Source organism: Gopherus flavomarginatus, chromosome 9 (assembly GCF_025201925.1).
Source record: "Gopherus flavomarginatus isolate rGopFla2 chromosome 9, rGopFla2.mat.asm, whole genome shotgun sequence".
NCBI classification, from domain to species: domain Eukaryota; kingdom Metazoa; phylum Chordata; order Testudines; family Testudinidae; genus Gopherus; species Gopherus flavomarginatus.
Genome location: NC_066625.1, coordinates 51,720,164 through 51,726,603, shown reverse-complemented (window position 1 = coordinate 51,726,603; position 6,440 = coordinate 51,720,164). Strand labels below are relative to the sequence as shown.

Here is a 6,440-nt window from a genome sequence, read left to right as displayed (position 1 = left end):
TATCAGCAAGCAAGGGTCATACACCACAACGATCCCTTCTGGCCTTAGAATCTCGTCTGCCTGCCTGTATTACCCAGAACTTCCCCCAACACGTTCCATTGGAACTGCAGCTTTAAAAAAAAAAAGATACATGTGCGGAAGTGCAGCCCACAGGCTTCAGTTCAGCTGATTCATTCGTCCATCTCCTCCCATTCTTTGAGTTTGCAGACTGTTGCACTCCCACCCGCAAAAAAACACCTCAGATTTGCCTTCCTGGGACACTGCCCCACATGTATGTCTGTAAAGCTGGGCCCTTGCAGTACTTTCAAGGGAGCCAGAACATCTGGCGAGTGCTGTCTTGACTCAGGGATGCTGCCAAGCGCGTTTGTGTGGCCAGACCAGGACCACTGCATCGTGTGCAGCTTCCTTCACCAACAGCTGGTGACAGGTCAGCAAAGGTTTGTGACTTCAGGGTAGCCATTCTGTGTCTTCAGGCAGTTTCTTGCTTGTCTCTGTAAGGGCTGTCACATCTTACTGAAGGCTGAAAATCTGAGGAACCTTTTGCCTCTCTGGTGCTTAAAGCTGCAGGGCTTTCAAAGAATCTCTTGTTCCATCCCCTCCCAGGCAAAACCAGAATTCTGTATCTAGGTCATGCAAAACAGCTGCTTACAAACCACTGCCTTTGCCTCTGCACTCTGTGAAGTCCCTGGCTGTAATAACCTTAGTCCCAGATTTGGACCTTAGCGTCCAAAATATGGGGGTTAGCATGAAAACCTCCAAGCTTAGTTACCAGCTTGGACCTGGTACCTGCTGCCACCACCCAAAAAATTAGAGTGTTTTGGGGCACTCTGGTCCCCCTGAAAAACCTTCCCTGGGGACCCCAAGACCCAAATCCCTTGAGTCTCACAACAAAGGGAAATAATCCTTTTTCCCTTCCCCCCTCCAGGTGCTCCTGGAGAGATACACAGACACAAGTTCTGTGAATCCAAACAGAGTGAATCTCCCTCTCTGTTCCCAATCCTGGAAACAAAAAGTACTTTCCTATTCCCCCAGAGGGAATGCAAAGTCAGGCTAGCAATCCAACACACAAATCTCCCCTTGATTTCTTCCCCCCACCAATTCCCTGGTGAGTACAGACTCAATTTCCCTGAAGTAAAGAAAAACTCCAACAGGTCTTAAAAGAAAGCTTTATATAAAAAGAAAGAAAAATAAGTACAAATGTTCTCTCTGTATTAAGATGATACAACACAGGGTCAATTGCTTAAAAGAATATTGAATAAACAGCCTTATTCAAAAAGAATACAAATCAAAGCACTCCAGCACTTATATTCATGCAAATACCAAAGAAAAGAAACCATATAACTTACTATCTGATCTCTTTGTCCTTACACTTGGAAACAGAAGACTAGAAAGTAGAACTACTTCTCCAAAGCTCAGAGAAAGCAGGCAGGCAGAAAACAAAAGAACTTAGACACTCAATTCCCTCCACCCAAAGTTGAAAAAATCCGGTTTTCTGATTGGTCCTCTGGTCAGGTGCTTCAGGTGAAAGAGACATTAACCCTTAGCTATCTGTTTATGACACGCCCCCCAAATTGCAGACAGTGGGGAAGCTCACTGGCGGCGATTTCCTTCTAGAACTTGAAAATAAACAGATTACTACAACACATGCACCTTTACATATACTACTAAGTATATAACTAACAGACTTCTACATTTTAAGAACACTTTTTAACTACTGAATTCTGGGAAACTCTCACGGGAGAGTGCATCAGCAACTTTATTAGAAGCTCCTGTGATGTGTTGATTTTCAAAATCAAAATCTTGGAGAGCTAAACTCCAACGAAGAAGTTTCTTGTTGTTCCCCTTGGCAGTATGAAGCCACTTTAGTGCAGCATGGTCAGTTTGTAGTTGGAACCGCCGTCCCCAAACATATGGGCGTAGCTTTTCCAGGGCGTACACAATGGCATAGCATTCCTTTTCACTGACTGACCAGTGACTTTCCCTCTCAGACAGTTTCTTGCTGAGAAACACGACAGGATGGAAGTTGTGATCTGTTGCTTCCTGCATGAGCACTGCTCCTATACCACGCTCAGATGCATCCGTGGTTACTAGGAATGGCTTGTCAAAGTCCGGGGCCCTGAGCACAGGGTCAGACATGAGCATCGCCTTAAGCTGGGTAAAGGCCTTTTGACACTTGTCAGTCCACTTAACGGCATTTGGCTGGGTCTTTTTGGTCAGGTCGGTCAGTGGGGCAGCGATTTGGCTGTAGTGTGGTACAAATCGCCTGTAGTATCCGGCCAAGCCTAAGAAGGATTGGACCTGCTTTTTGGACCGTGGGACAGGCCACTTTTGGATAGCATCCACCTTGGCCTGTAGGGGGTTTATGGTTCCTCGACCCACCTGGTGCCCCAGGTAAGTCACTCTGTTTTGGCCTATTTGACACTTTTTGGCCTTAACAGTTAGTCCTGCCTGCCTGATGCGCTGAAAGACCTTTTCCAGGTGTAGTAGGTGTTCGGGCCAGGAGTCTGAAAAAATGGCCACATCATCGAGGTAGGCAACTGCAAATTCTCCCAGTCCAGCTAGTAGACCATCTACCAGCCTCTGGAAGGTGGCGGGTGCATTTCGAAGGCCGAAAGGAAGGACATTGAATTCATACACCCCCGCATGGGTGACAAATGCTGACCTCTCCTTGGCAGGTTCATCTAGCGGTACTTGCCAGTACCCCTTGGTTAAGTCTATTGTAGAGATGAACTGGGCACGTCCCAACTTTTCCAATAGCTCATCGGTATGTGGCATTGGATAGTTGTCCGGACGAGTTACAGCATTTAGCTTACGGTAGTCCACGCAAAAGCGTATTTCCCCATCTGGTTTGGGTACCAGAACCACTGGAGATGCCCATGCACTGGTAGATGAGCGGATTATACCCATCTGTAGCATGTTCTGGATCTCCCGTTCTATAGCAGCTTGGGCATGAGGAGACACTCGGTAGGGTGGGGTTCTGATTGGGTGAGCATTACCTGTATCAATGGAGTGGTATGCCCGTTCAGTCCGTCCTGGGGTGGCTGAGAACAATGGGGCGAAGCTAGTGCACAGCTCCTTGATTTGTTGCCGCTGCAGACGTTCCAGGGTGGTTGAGAGGTTCACCTCTTCCACGCCACCGTCTTTTTTCCCGTCGTAGTAGACACCGTCAGGCCACTCAGCATCCTCTCCCTGGACTGTAAACTGACAAACCTGTAAGTCTCTGGAATAGAAAGGCTTGAGAGAATTAACATGGTACACTTTAGGCTTTAGTGAGGAATTGGGAAATGCTATGAGGTAGTTTACAGCTCCCAGGCGCTCTTGGACCGTGAATGGCCCTTCCCATGATGCTTCCATCTTATGGGCCTGTTGCGCCTTCAAGACCATAACCTGGTCTCCTACCTTGAAGGAACGTTCTCTGGCATGTCTGTCATACCAGGCCTTTTGCTCTTCTTGAGCATCCTTTAGGTTCTCTCTAGCAAGGGCTAAAGAGTGTCGGAGGGTGCTTTGTAGGTTGCTTACAAAGTCCAGAATGTTAGTTCCTGGAGAAGGCGTAAACCCCTCCCATTGCTGCTTCACCAACTGTAATGGCCCCTTAACCTCGTGACCATACACAAGTTCAAATGGTGAAAACCCTAAACTGGGATGTGGTACAGCCCTGTAGGCAAACAGCAACTGCTGCAACACTAGGTCCCAATTATTGGAGAATTCGTTGATGAATTTTCGTATCATGGCCCCCAAAGTTCCATTGAACCTTTCCACCAGGCCATTGGTTTGATGGTGGTACGGGGTGGCAACCAAGTGATTCACCCCATGAGTTTCCCACAGTTTTTCCATGGTCCCTGCCAGGAAATTAGACCCTGAATCTGTAAGGATGTCAGAGGGCCAACCTACCCTGGCAAAGATGTTTGTTAGGGCCAGGCACACAGTGTTAGCCCTGGTGTTGCTTAGAGCTACTGCTTCTGGCCATCGGGTAGCAAAGTCCACTAAAGTCAGTACGTACTGCTTTCCTCTGGGCGTCTTTTTTGGGAAAGGGCCCAGAATATCCACAGCTACTCGCTGAAATGGGACCTCAATTATGGGGAGTGGCTGGAGAGGGGCCTTGACCTGGTCTTGAGGCTTTCCCACTTTTTGGCATACCTCACAAGACCGGACATAATTGGCAACGTCCTTGCCCATCCCCTCCCAGTGGAAGGACTTCCCCAACCGGTCCTTGGTTCTGTTCACCCCAGCATGGCCACTGGGATGATCATGGGCTAAGCTTAAGAGCTTCTCCCGGTACTTAGTTGGAACCACCAACTGTTTTTGCGGCTGCCATTCTTCCCGGTGTCCACCAGAAAGAATTTCCTTGTATAAAAGTCCTTGGTCTATAACAAACCGGGATCGATTAGAAGAGCTGAGAGGCGGTGGGGTGCTCCGTGCCGCCGCCCAAGCTTTCTGAAGGCTGTCATCCGCTTCCTGCTCAGCTTGGAACTGTTCCCTTGAGGCTGGGGTCACCAGTTCTTCCTCAGACTGTGGACTTGGGCTTGGTCCCTCTGGAAGCGCTGGAGGTGATGGGGTTGTTTCCGTTGCTGGTGAACCGCTTTCCGCTGGTGCACCTGAGGGTATTTCAGGCTCTGGCTGAGCCTTTTGGGTATGGCTGTCTGTTGCTTCTGCCAGTTCTGGCTCGCTGGCGCCCTCTGGCGTTGAGTTTGAAGATGGGGTTGCACTTGCTGGTGCTGGTTGCTGTTCCAGTTCCGGGCCTGGGACTGGAGATGCTGTGGCTGTTTCAGTGGTAGGCATGGAATCTGGGTCCACTACCTCTGTCTGGGTCTCTGGTAACACAGACGGGGCCTCTGTGGACGGTTCAGGAACAGGAATGGGTCTGGAAGCTTGCCTGGTTTGGCTACGTGTAACCATTCCCACTCTCTTGGCCCGCCTCACCTGGTTGGCCAAGTCTTCCCCCAGTAGCATGGGGATAGGATAATTGTCATAGACTGCAAAAGTCCACATTCCTGACCAGCCTTTGTACTGGACAGGCAGTTGAGCTGTAGGCAAGTCTACAGCTTGTGACATGAAGGGGTAAATTGTAACTTTGGCCTTTGGGTTGATGAATTTGGGGTCAACGAAGGATTGGTGGATAGCTGACACTTGTGCCCCCGTGTCTCTCCATGCAGTAACCTTCTTTCCGCCCACTCTCAAATTTTCCCTTCGCTCCAAGGGTATTTGAGAGGCATCCGGGCCTGGGGATCTTTGGTGTGATGGTGGTGTCCTCCGGTGTTTATCTTCTGAACTGCAGGTTCTCTGTTGCCTCCTGAAGTCTGCCTAGCAACAGTGCCTTTAGTTAATTTTCCTTTTCTCTCTCTAGCTAATGTTCAATGAAGGGAAACCAGAAAAACCACTTTATTTGCATGCATATAAGTGCCGGTACTTGCCTCCTAATGGGAGGGCTATTGCATGACAAAAGACCCTTAACATGCAAGCCACAAACTGCCAGAGAGAGCAGAAAAAAAAATTCTCTCTGGTTCCCTTTTAAAACCAACTGCTTCTCTCTGCTAAAAAGCCCTTAGCAGAGAAAAGAAAAATATAATATTTCTACTGGCTTCTGGGTTCTGTCTATATCCCACCGCTGCCACCATGTAATAACCTTAGTCCCAGATTTGGACCTTAGCGTCCAAAATATGGGGGTTAGCATGAAAACCTCCAAGCTTAGTTACCAGCTTGGACCTGGTACCTGCTGCCACCACCCAAAAAATTAGAGTGTTTTGGGGCACTCTGGTCCCCCTGAAAAACCTTTCCTGGGGACCCCAAGACCCAAATCCCTTGAGTCTCACAACAAAGGGAAATAATCCTTTTTCCCTTCCCCCCTCCAGGTGCTCCTGGAGAGATACACAGACACAAGTTCTGTGAATCCAAACAGAGTGAATCTCCCTCTCTGTTCCCAATCCTGGAAACAAAAAGTACTTTCCTATTCCCCCAGAGGGAATGCAAAGTCAGGCTAGCAATCCAACACACAAATCTCCCCTTGATTTCTTCCTCCCACCAATTCCCTGGTGAGTACAGACTCAATTTCCCTGAAGTAAAGAAAAACTCCAACAGGTCTTAAAAGAAAGCTTTATATAAAAAGAAAGAAAAATAAGTACAAATGTTCTCTCTGTATTAAGATGATACAACACAGGGTCAATTGCTTAAAAGAATATTGAATAAACAGCCTTATTCAAAAAGAATACAAATCAAAGCACTCCAGCACTTATATTCATGCAAATACCAAAGAAAAGAAACCATATAACTTACTATCTGATCTCTTTGTCCTTACACTTGGAAACAGAAGACTAGAAAGTAGAACTACTTCTCCAAAGCTCAGAGAAAGCAGGCAGGCAGAAAACAAAAGAACTTAGACACTCAATTCCCTCCACCCAAAGTTGAAAAAATCCGGTTTTCTGATTGGTCCTCTGGTCAGGTGC

General features: G+C 47.8%; 1 pseudogene; it reads right to left on the bottom strand.

Annotated features, from left to right (window-relative positions):
• The window catches only part of LOC127058042 (maestro heat-like repeat-containing protein family member 1), a 102,330-nt pseudogene that overhangs the window by 56,320 nt on the left and 39,570 nt on the right, over positions 1-6,440 (bottom strand).